Below are 12,045 nucleotides of genomic sequence, written 5' to 3' on the forward strand. Positions count from 1 at the left end.
TCAAAAGCCCTTCCATAATGCTGCAGCACTTTTACAGTACCATTGGTATAGAAACACCTGATTCATTCCAGTATCATAACCTTTTAAAACTCCAATTATCAGACAGTAGAAAAACACTTTATTTTGCATTTTACTCACTGCTGGTGAAAATGAATATTTTAACCTATATTTACTGGCCACAAGACATTTGTGTGTGTGTGTGTGTGTGTGTGTGTGTGTGTGTGTGTGTGTAGATCCCTTACCATCCCTCATTATGGAGTTCATCTATTTGGCATTAATGACATTGTGAACTGAATAATTCATTGTCAAAGGGGGATGTCCTGTGTTGTAGGATGTGAAGTAGCATCTCTGGCCTCTACCCACTAGAAGTCAATAGCACCCAATCCCCCAACACTCCTAAGTGTGACAACCCTAAAGTTCCTAAACATTGCTAAATGTTCCCTGGGAGAGAAAAATTGTCCCCACTAAGAATGACAGTCTCATCCCCACCCATTTAAAATGGTCTCTTTCTTACTCTGATTGTATTATGGAAAAAGTATTTACCATGTGACACAAGTATGAACATAATTTTTGGACTCACATTTTGTACTGACTGCTTCAAAAACAAACACTTTTCTTAGGAGAATTATTTTTTTTTGTCATCCTCACCCAAGGATATTTTTCCACTGATTTTTAGAGAAAATGGAAGAGAGAGGAAAAGACTGAGAAAAACATTGATGTGAGAGAAGCACATCAATCAGTTGCCTCCTGCATGAGCCCCAACCAGGGACTGGCCGGGGAGGATCCTGCAATCGAGGTACATGCCCTTGACCGGAAACGAACCCGGGACCCTTCGGTACCAAGGCTGACACTCTATCCACTGAGCCAAACCAGCCAGGGCAATAAAAACTGTTTTTATATAAATGTGGAAGTGATGTTAAAATATATATTTGTCTAATTTTTTTCTATTTTAAAATTACCTTTGAAATATTACACATTTCCCTGCTTAGAACAGAACTTCATATCTGAAGATGGTATAGTACCTGATCCAAAGCAATAAACTTATGACAAAAATTCTGAAGAGAATTTGTCACCAAAAGTAAATTTTTCTTCTTTTTTAATTCTCTCCTGAAGATATGTTTTCACTAATTTTAGAGAGGAAGAAAGAGAGAATGAGATGGAGAGAGAGAGAGAGAGAGAGAGAGAGAGAGAGAGAGAGAGAGAGAGAGAAAGAGAGAGAGAGAGAGAGAGAGACATTGATGTCAGAAGAGAAACATCAATCAGTTGCCTCCTATAAATGCCCCCACCAGGATCAAACCCAAAACCTGGGCATGTGCCCTGACCTGTAACCCTTAGGTGCATGGGACAACACTCCAACCAACTGAGCCACACTGGCCAGGGCTGAAAGTGAGTTTTTCAAGTTAGAGTGACAAATATCTCAGGATGGCTGTACACATAAAGAATGCAATCAGATGAAAATGAAAACTTCAACAGGTAAAGAAAACATTCGGACAGGACCTCAGTGTAAGCTCAGATTTCTTTTTTGGCAACTTGTATATTCATGATAAGGATTCTATCTAACATTCTAAAGATTCAAGTTACTTTACTCATCTACCTCCCCATACCAATTAAAACAAAAAAAGTGCGTTTGGGTTAAGCTGATTTGCACTTGACTCCTGGCTCAACCTTCAGCCCCTTATTGAAAATCTCTATAAAATTTATTATTTATTGGTGTTTGGAAGTTTGACCCAGAGTTGTGTGCTACTTTAAAATTCCTAAGTAAATTATTTAAATAAAGATATGCCCTTGCCAGTGTGGCTCAGTTGGTTGGAGCGTTGTCCCATATATCAAAAGGTGACAGGGTTTGATTCCCAGTCAGCACACAAATCCAAGTTACAGGTTTGATGTTTCTCTATCTCTCAAAACAAACAAATATATGAACAAACAAATAGAAAAATAAATAGATTTAGAAAGTTTTTTCCTTTATCTACATATCAAAAAGGGGGAAAAAATCATTTAAAGCACAGCATCTACTACAAGAAACATTTGTACTCTGATCTAAGAACTACCTGAACATGGATAATCCTTCCTCAGAATCTCCACCTACATATAATAAAACTAAGATAAACTGGAAAAAAATTTAATGAAAATGTTTTTAAAACAAAACTGACACAGCTAAAGTCATACTTGATGGTGAAAAACTGAAAGCCTTTTTTCAAATATCAAAAAAGGTGTGCCCTTTTATTCAACACCAGAGGCCCGGTGCATGAATTCATGCATGAGTGGGGTCTGGCCAGCACACCCCAATCAGGGCCGATCAGGCCAGACTGGCTTTGGGGAGGGACTGTGGGCAGCTGGCTGGCTGGCTCCGCCCCCTGTTGAACTCCTGGTCAAAGGGAAAATTTGCAATATTAGCCTATTATTATATAGGATATTGCTGGTAGTCCTAGCCAATTAGGCAAGAAAAATAAACAAAAGGCAACTAAGTCAGAAAAGAATAGTAAAACTGTCTCTATTTACAGACAACATATTATATGTAAAACATCCTGCCCTGGTTGGGTTGCTCAGTTGGTTAGAGCACTGTCCCAGTACACCAAGATTAGGGGTTTGATTTCTGGATAAGGCACACATGAGAAGCAACCAATAAAGGCATAAATAAGTGGAACAACAAATTGATGTCTGTTTCTCTCTCTCTCTGTCCCCCTCTACTGCTTCCTCTCTAAAAAAAATTAATAAATTTTAAAACAATTCTATTTACAATAGCCTCAAAAACAATGAAATACTGAGAATTTACCCAGGAAGCTAAAAGATTGGTATACTGAAAACTATTAAGACAAAAATGAAATAAACTTAAGACACAAATAAATGTAAAGATTCATGTTCATGGATTGGAAGATATTGTTAAAATGTCCACACAACCTAAAGCAATCAAAAGAGTCAAAGCAATCCCTATCAAAATTCCAATGTCATTTTTTCACGGAAATAGAAAAAAATCCTAAATTTGTATGGAATCACAAGACTCAGAAAAGCCAAAGCAATCTTAAGAACAACAAAGTGGAGGCATCATGCTGCCAGATTTCAAACTATTCAATAAAGCTACAGTAACCAAAACAGTATGGCACTAGCAAAACACAGAACAAAAAGCCCAAAAACAAAGCCAAGAATATGGGGTCAATTAAGTTTTGGCAAAGGAGCCAAGAGTATACAATGGGGAAAGGACTATCTCTTTAATAAATAGTCTTGGGAAAACTAAATAGCTACATGCTAAATAAAGAATGAAACTGGAAGATTCCAAAATGGTGGCAGAGTAAGTGGAAGCTACAGACACTCTCGCAGGTCCAAACTGGAAATACAACTAAAATACAGAACCACCCTGAAAAATCAACTGAGGACTAGCTGGAGAGAACCCTGATAGCCAAAGACAGAAAGTGGAGACCTCACCGAGACTGGAAGTGTGGAGACAGGAAAGGGGTGGCTGGGCTCCCACAGACAGCAACTGAAGTTCTGGAGGGACATCTCAGCTATGGGAGGATTCCCACTGAGAATCCCAAGCCCATACCACAAGAACTGAGAAAGGTGCCCACAAAACATCTGGCTATGAAAAGCAACAGGGCTCTTGTCTGCCAGACAGCTGGAGACAGGGCTGGAAATGCAGGCACCATCTTAAAGGGCCAACACACAAATTTTCGTGTGAGGCACTCACATTGGGTTCTGGCAGAGGGAGAGCTGAGTAGACTGGAGTTGTGTGAGGGGAGTCCAGGCTTGGGGTTCTGGGGTTAGAGATTGGAGGGCAGCCACCTTGGTTTCCTTTCCTGAGTCATTCCCTCACCCTGTGGTGGAAATCTTTAGATACAATTTTGATATCTAAGCGGTCTTTGCCTGGGGGTAAAGAAGTTGTCCCGCCCTGTTGGAAGACCTCTCAACCTACCCTGTGATCAAGAGCCTGAGGCTAATCAAGTCTAAGTGTCGATGGGACTGCAAAGCAGAGGCTGGTCTCTGGAGGCTCTGAGTCTTTCCTTGCATGATAATCGCAGGCCCTGGGCTAGGAAAAGCAGACCCTGGTGCACATCTTGGTCCCAGTCCCAGCAGAGGGAGCAACAAGCTGTGGATTGCTAATTGCTTCAAACAGGGTACTTAGGATCAGTCACAAACAGTGTCTGAGATTGCCCTGCTCTAGAGATTGGGAGTCATAGCAGATCTACCTAAAACAGACACAAATTCAAACAGGCAGCCAAAATGGGGAGAAAAAAAAGTCCCAAACGAAGGAACAGAATTCTTCAGAAGAGCTAAATGAAATGGAGATAATATATTTATCACACATAAAAGTTCAGCATAATGATGGCAAAGATGCTTAACAGCATGAGACAAGATATAGTAGCAATGAAGAATGACATAGCACTAATAAAGAACACTGGGAGGAATACACAACCTATTGGGAGAAGATGAGGATCGGATCATTGAATTACAAGACTGGGCAGAAAAGAATAACTCAATCAGAGAGCTAAAAAGAAAAAATCAAAACAATTTAAAAACAGGAGGACAGCTTAAGGGAGTTGTGGGACAACATGAAATTTAATATTCACATCACAGATATGCTAGAAGGAGAAGAAAGTAAGAAAGAGATAGAGACTGTGTATGAAGAAATAATGGCAGATAACTTCCCTAACCAGGTGAAGGAAAAAGTAACACAAGTCCAGGAGGCACAGAGAGTCCCAAGCAAGAAGAACCCAAAAAGACTCATACCCAGACACATCATAATTAAAATGCCAGAATTAAAGACAAAGAGAGAAGGAGCTCCAATAAGGCTGTCAGCTGATTTCTCACGAGAAACTCTACAGGTCAAAAGGGAATAGCATGAAGTATTCAAGGTAATGAAAAGCAAGAATCTGAAACCAAAATTACTATATCCAGCAAGGCTATAATTCAAAATATGTGGTGAAATAAAGAGCTCCCCAGACCAAAAAAAAAAAAAAAAAAAAAAAAAAGCTAAAGGAGTTTAACACTACCACTGTAAGAAATGCTAACGGGACTGCTGTAATGAGAATAAATGGAGAGAAACATAGGCATAAAGAATTAAAATAGCAATAAGTACCTATAAAAAAAATAACCTTAAATGTAAATGGGTTAAATGCTCCCATCAAAGGCATAGGGTAGCTGAATGGATAGGAACACATGACCCATATATTTGCTGTCACCTCAGAACAAAAGACACATAGAATGAGGATGAAGGGCTGGAAAAAAATTTTCCATGCATATGGAAATGAAAAAAAGCTGGGGTGGCAATACTAACATCTGACAAAACAGACTTCAAAATGAAGGCCATCACAAGAGACAATAAAGGTCACTACAAAATACTAAAGGGACTGATCCAACAAGAGCATATAACCCTGATAAACATATTTACACCCAATATAGGAACACCTAAATATATTACCAAGAAACTTCTGGAGGACTTCAAGGGAGAGATCAACATCAATAGAGTCAGAGTAAGGGACTTTAACAGCCTGCTGACATCACTGAATAGAGCTTCCAGACAAAATACTGACAAGGAAAAAGTGATTCTAAACAACATACTAGACAAAATAGATTTAATTGACACTTATAGAACATTTCACTCAAAAGCTACGGAATGTACATTCTTCTCAAGTGCACACGGATCATTCTCAAAGATAGACCACATGTTAGGACACAAAACAAGTCTCTACAAGTTTAAGGAGATTGAAATCATATCAAGTACCTTCTCAGATCACAATGGAATGAAATTAGAAATCAACTACAATAAAAAAAAAAAACTCCAAAACATGGAGGCTAAATAGCAGGAAAAAACAATGAAAGGGTTACCAACAAGATTAAGAAATAAATAAAAAAGTTCCTGGAAACAAATGAAAATGAATACACAACAACCCTAAATCTGTAGGACACATCAAAAAGCAAGCCTGAGAAATTCATAGCACTACAAGCCTGCCTCAAAAAAAATTAATAAGCGATTTAACCCTACAACTTAAAGAACTAGAACGAGAACAAGAAAAGCCCAGAGTAAGTAGAAGGAGGAAATAATAAAGATTAGAGCAAAAACTAATGACATAGAGGCTAAAAAATCAAACAAAATATCAAAACCAAGAGCTGGTTCTTCGAAAAGATAACAAAATTGATGAACCTTTAGCCAGGTTCATCAGGAAACAAAGAGAACCCAAATAAATAAAATCTGAAACAAAAGAGGTGAAGTAACAATGGATACCACAGAAATACAAAGGATTAAAAGGAAACACTATGAACAACTATATGCCAACAAGCTGGACAACACAGATGAAACATACAAATTCCTAGAAAAATACAGTCTTCCAAAAACATAATTAGAAAACTGGAATAGGCCAATAAAAAATGATGAAAATGAAGCAGTAATCAACAACAACAACAACAAAAGCCCTGGCAGTCCATTAGGCCTTACAAGGATTTTACAAACATTCAAAGAAGAACTAACACCTATCCTCCTACAACTATTCTTTTTTTTTTTTTTTAAATATGGAATGCTTCATGAATTTGCATGTCATCCTTGCACAGGGGCCATGCTAATCTTCTCTGTATCGTTCCAATTTTAGTATATGTGCTGACGAAGCGAGCACCTCCTCCAACTATTCAAAAAAATCCACGAGGAAGGAACATTTCCAAGCTTTTTAGGAGACCAGCATTACCTAATTCCCAAACCAGTTAGACACTTCAGAGAAAGAGAACTACAGGCCAATATTCCTGATGAACATTGATGCTAAAACCCTCAACAAAATATTAGCAAATCGGATCCAGCAATATGACCAAGTGGGATTTATTTCTGGGATTCAAGGCTGGTAAAATATTCAAATTAATAAGCGTGATAGATCACATAAATTGAAAGACAAAAGTCACATGATCATATCAATAGATGCAGAAAAATGCATTCAACAAAATCCAACACCCATTTTTTAAAAAATATATTTTATTTTTTTACAGAGAGGAAGGGAGAGGGAGAGTGAGTTAGAAACATCAATGAGAGAGAAACATCGATTCAGCTGCCTTTTGCACGCCCTCTACTGGGGATGTGCCCGCAACCCAGGTACATGCCCTTGACCGGAATCGAACCCGGGACCCTTGAGTCCCCAGGCCAACGCTCTATCTGCTGAGCCAAACCAGCTAGGGCCCAACACCCATTTTTAATAAAAATTCTTAGCAAAGTGGAAATAGAGGGACTATATCTCAACATAATAAAGGCTATATATGACAAACCTTCAGCAAACATCATGCTCAATGGGCAAATACTAAAACCATTTCCCCTAATAACAGGAACAACAAGATAGGGATGTCCGCTTTCACCACTCATATTCAACATAGTACTGGAAGTCCTAGTCACAGGAATGAGACAAGCAAAAACAAAAGACATCTAAATTAGAAAGGAGGAAGTAAAACTCTCATTACTTGCAGATGACATAATATGGCACATAAAACACCCTAAAGACTCCACCATAAAAACTACTAGATTTAGTAAGTGAATTTGGCAAATTTGCAGGCTACAAAATTAACACCCAGAAATCAATGACATTTTTATACACCAATAGTGAATTAACAGAAAGAAGAAACTAAATAAACAATCCTACTTATCACTGCAACAAAATAAATGAAGATGCTTAGGAATAAACTTAAAGGGGTAAAAGACTTACACTCTGAAAACGACAGGGCATTGAAAACGAAGACAGAGGAAGATATAAACAAGAGGAAGAATATACTGTATTCATGGATTGGAATAATTAACATAATTAAAATGTCCATAACTACCCAAAGTAATCTCTAGATTGAATGCAATCCCTATTAAAATACCAACAGCATATTTCACAGATCTAGAATACTCCAAAATTTATATGGAACTAAAAAGACCCCTTTCTCATGATAGCTGTAACAATCATGAGAAAGAACAAAGTTGGAGGGTTCAAAATACCAGATATCACGTTATATTACAAAGCCACTGTAATAACAGCCTGCTACTGGCATAAGAACAGGCATATAGATCAATGGAACAGAGACCCTAGAAATCAACCCAAGCCATTACATTCAACTAATATTTGGCAAAAGAGGCAAGAACATACAAAGGAGTCAAGACAGTATCTTCAATAATTGGTATTGGGAAAATTGGACAGATGCATACAAAAAAAGTGAAAACTAGATAGACCACCAACTTACACCATTCCCAAGAACCAACTCAAAATGAATAAAAGATTTAAATGTAAGTCATGAAACCTTAAAAAAAAAAACCTAGAAGAAACCATAGCCATCAAAATCTCTCCTAGGTCAAAGGACACTAAGGAGAAAATAAACAAATGGGACTACATCAAAATAAAAAGCTATGCACAGCCCTAGCCAGTTTGACTCAGTGGATAGAGCATCAGCCTGTGGACTGAAGAGACCCAGGTTCAATTCTGGTCAAGGGCACATGCCCAGGTTGCAGACTCGATCCCCAGTAGGGAGCATGCAGGAGCCAGCCAATCAATGATTCTCATCATTAATGTTTCCATCTCTCTCTCCCCCTCCATTCCTCCCTGAAATCAATAAAAATATATCTAAAAAAATAAAAATAAAAAAGCTTATGCACAGCAAAAGAAACCATCAACAAAAGGAAAAGGAAGCACACTGTATGGGAGAACATATTTGCCAAGGATACATATGATAAAGGATATCCAAAATAGCTCGGCCAGCGTGGCTCAGCAGTTGAGCATCGACCCACGAACTAAGAGGTCACAGGTTTAATTCCCGGTCAGGGCACATGCCCAGGTTGTGGGCTTGGTCCCCCATGTGGGGTGTGCGGGAGGCAGACAATCAATGATTCTCTCTTATCATTGAGGTTTTGATCTCTCTCTTCCTCTCCCTTCCTCTCTGAAATCAATAAACATATATTTTAAAAAAAAGAATATACAAAATATATAAGAAACTCATACAACTTAAAAAAAGGAAAACAAACAATACAGTTAAAAAATGGGCAAATGACCTAGACATTTCTCCAAAGTGGACATACAGATAACCAAGAGACATATGAAAAAATGCTCAAAGTCACTGATCATCAGAGAAATGCAAATTAAAATGATAATGAGGTATCACCTCACACCTGTCAGAATGGCTACCATCAACAAATCATCAAACAGCAAGGGCTGGCGAGGATGTGGAGAAAAGGGAGACCTAGTACACTACTCGTGGGAATGCAGACTGCTACAGCCATTACGGAAAAAAAAAATGGAGTTTCTACAAAAAATTAAATATGGACCTGCCATTTGATTCCATTTCTAGGAATATGTCCTAAGAAACCTGAAACACCAATCAAAAAGAATATATGCACCCCTATGTTTATAGTAGCACAATTTACAATAGCCAAGATCTGGAAACAGCCCAAGTGCCCATCAGTAGATGAGAGGACAAAAACAAAACTGTGGTTCATTTACACCATGGAATACTATGCAGCAGGAAAAAAAAAAAAAGCAGGATCTCTTATCCTTTGGTACAGTATGCAGGGACCTGAAGAGTATTATGCTAAGCGAAATAAGTCAGTCAGAGAAAGACAAGTGTCACATGATCTCACTCATATGTGGAATCTAACCAACAAAATAAACTGTAGAAAAAAATAGATCCAGAGACCGAGATACATGGAACCAACTGTGGAATCTCAGAGGGAATGCTGAGTTGGGTGGGAAGAAATCAACCAAAAAACTTATATGCATACTAGTGGCTGGTGCACGAAATTCGTGCACATTAAAAGGGGATTAATTAGAGGAAATATTTTAATATTGCTATTTGCCCTCTCTCTATAACTGTCAAGAGATGAAATAAAATTAGTAAAATGTATATGAAAATCGTCCTCCTGTCAGTGTCTAGGGTACACCACGGGACCCAGAGTCTAGTCCCCACCCACCCACGTGTGCCTCGAAATCACGCAAGACCCAGACCTGGCTAGCTCCACCCCCATTAGGCTAGATCCAGACCTGGCTGGTTGCACCCTTGTCAAGCCCTGCCAGGCAAGGGGCACAGGCTGAGGTCTCCCGTCAAGCCCCGTCGGACGGGGAGGGGGGGGGGGGCGTGGTGTGAAATTTCCGGCCCAGTGCCAGGGTGAGGGAAGTGCCTTGAGGTCCCCCGTCAAGCCCCACTGGGCAGGGGGCGCAGCCTCAGGTCCCCTGGTGCTGGGGTGGGGGGCATGGCTTGAGGTCCCCCGGCCCAGGGTGGGGAGAGCATCCTGAGGCCCCCTGGCCCAGCACCAGGGCGGCTAGCCCACCTTGAGGTCCCCTGTCAAGCCCCGCGGGTGGGGGGCACAGTCTGAGGTCCCCAGACCTGACCTGGTGCTGGGTGGTAGGCGTAGCCTCAGGTCCCCTATCAAGCCCCACTGGGCGGGGGGCACAGCCTCAGGTCCCCCAGCACTGGGGTGGGGGGCACAGCCTCAGGTCCCCTGCCCGGCATTGGGGCGGGGGGTGCACCTTGAGGTCCCCTGTCAAGACCCGCCGAGTGGCAGGGCTCGGCCTGAGTTGCCCTGTCAAGCCCCATGGGGGGTGGGGAGGGTGGTCCAGCCTCAAGTCCCCACTGATTGCTCGTTAAGGCCTGTTATGGGAACTTGGCCTCTGCTGTGGGTGCCGCCATATGTGCGATGGTGTGACGGTCAATTTGCATATTCCCTTTTTATTATGTAGTAAAGATATGCATAACTTATGGACACAGATAATAGGGTAGTGAAGGCCTGTGGGTATGGGACTTAGAAGGAGTCAATGGGGGGTAAAGGGGATATATGTAATACTTTTAACAACAATGATTAAATTTTTTAAAAAGTCATGAGTCAGACAAAAGTCATTTAACTTTTTCCAAGCATTAAATGTTGCAAACCTACCCACTGAGCCGTCAAGAAAGGGCAAAGGAAAAACACCGCTTTTGGGTGAAGCGGCAGCGTGTTGTGTTGTTTTGCTTCCATCAGTGGTGTGACAAGGTGAAAAAAAAAAAGAAAAAGAAATAAATGTTGCAAACCTGAGGAAAAAAATAGAAAAATGCAAAAAAAAGAATGAAACTTGAGTACTCCACTTTACGCCATACACAAAATCAACTCAAAATGGATTAAATACTTGAATGAAAGATGTGAAAGTGTAAAACTTCTAAAAGAAAACATAGAAAGTAAGTTTCTTGACATTGGTCTTGGCAATGATTTTTTGGAATTGACATCAAAAACAAAATTAAACAAATAGAACTACATCAAGCTAAAAAGCCTCCAATGAGTAAGGGAAACCATGAACAAAATGAAAAGGCAGCATATGGAATGAGAGAAAATGTTTTCAAACCACATATTAAATACAGAGTTAGTATCCAAAATCATACAGCTCAATAGCAAAACAAAACAACAAAATGAGCAGATGATCTTAATAAAGATTTTTCTAAAGAAAACATACAGATGGCCACAGATACAAAAAAAGGTGCTGAACATCACTAATCATCAGGGAAACGGAAATCAAAACTAGGAGATAGCCCTACCTGATTGGCTCAGTGGATAGAGCGTCAGCCTGTGGACTGACAGGTCTCAAGTTTGATTCTGGTCCAGGGTACATGCCCAGGTTTGCGAGGCTCGGTCCCCAGGAGGGGATGTGCAGGAGGCAGCCAATTGATGATTCTCTCTCATCACTGATGTTTCTATCTCCCTCTCCCTTCCTCTCTGAAATCAATCAAAATATATATATTTTAAAAAAACTACGATGAGATAACACCTCATTAGGTGTTAGGATGGCAATTATGAAAAGGACAAGAGGATGTACAGAATGGGAACCCTTTTGTACATTGTTGGTGGGAATGTAAACTAGTGCAGCCACTGTGGAAAACAGCATAGAGAGTCCTCCAAAAAGTAATAATAGAACTATCATATAATCCAGCAATTCCACTTTTGGGTATATACATAAAGGTAAAAAACAACCATTATCTTGAAGAGATATCTGTACTCCCATGTTCATTACAGCATTGTTCACAACAGCCAAAGGAAACAACCAAAGTGTTTGCAACAGATAAATGAATTTAAAAAAATGCAATGTAGCT

At 39.8% G+C, this 12,045-nt stretch overlaps 1 protein-coding gene and 2 non-coding genes across 6 annotated transcripts in view; 1 reads left to right on the plus strand and 2 right to left on the minus strand.

Moving 5' to 3' along the window:
* The window catches only part of PPP4R2 (protein phosphatase 4 regulatory subunit 2), a 67,276-nt gene that overhangs the window by 37,877 nt on the left and 17,354 nt on the right, over nt 1-12,045 (minus strand). The gene's annotated exons all lie outside the window — the stretch shown is intronic.
* LOC132215972 (U6 spliceosomal RNA) lies at nt 6,496-6,602 on the minus strand. Its single transcript, XR_009448661.1, has one exon. It is a non-coding gene; the product is annotated as a U6 spliceosomal RNA (small nuclear RNA).
* On the plus strand, nt 10,828-10,958 carry LOC132215934 (small nucleolar RNA SNORA21). The gene has a single exon (XR_009448637.1). It is a non-coding gene; the product is annotated as a small nucleolar RNA SNORA21 (small nucleolar RNA).

Source organism: Myotis daubentonii, chromosome 14 (assembly GCF_963259705.1).
Source record: "Myotis daubentonii chromosome 14, mMyoDau2.1, whole genome shotgun sequence".
Lineage (NCBI taxonomy): Eukaryota > Metazoa > Chordata > Mammalia > Chiroptera > Vespertilionidae > Myotis > Myotis daubentonii.